The sequence below is a fragment of the Podarcis cretensis genome, assembly GCF_951804945.1.
Source record: "Podarcis cretensis genome assembly, chromosome: 6".
NCBI lineage: Eukaryota > Metazoa > Chordata > Lepidosauria > Squamata > Lacertidae > Podarcis > Podarcis cretensis.
Genome location: NC_137175.1, coordinates 46430147 through 46430440, shown reverse-complemented (window position 1 = coordinate 46430440; position 294 = coordinate 46430147).

The window sequence follows — 294 nt, the reverse complement described above, 5'->3', positions numbered from 1 at the left end:
TACCTCTTATACTGAAGATTACCCCTCGTTTGTATCAATATAAAACTCCATATCTCCAACATCAAATCCCAAGCCATTGTGCCATTAGTAAAAATGGGGGGGGGGGGTGTCATGAGCAAATCACTCAGATTGTTGTCTCTCCTCTGCCATAGCAATTTCCTCGTCTCATAATAATTTTTGCTTTCTGCTTCATAAGCGGACAGCAAAGGAAGATCAGAGGGTATTGGGACATTCAGACAACTCAGAAGTTTGCACTGCAGCATGACAGAATATGGAACAATGCAGCACTGATGA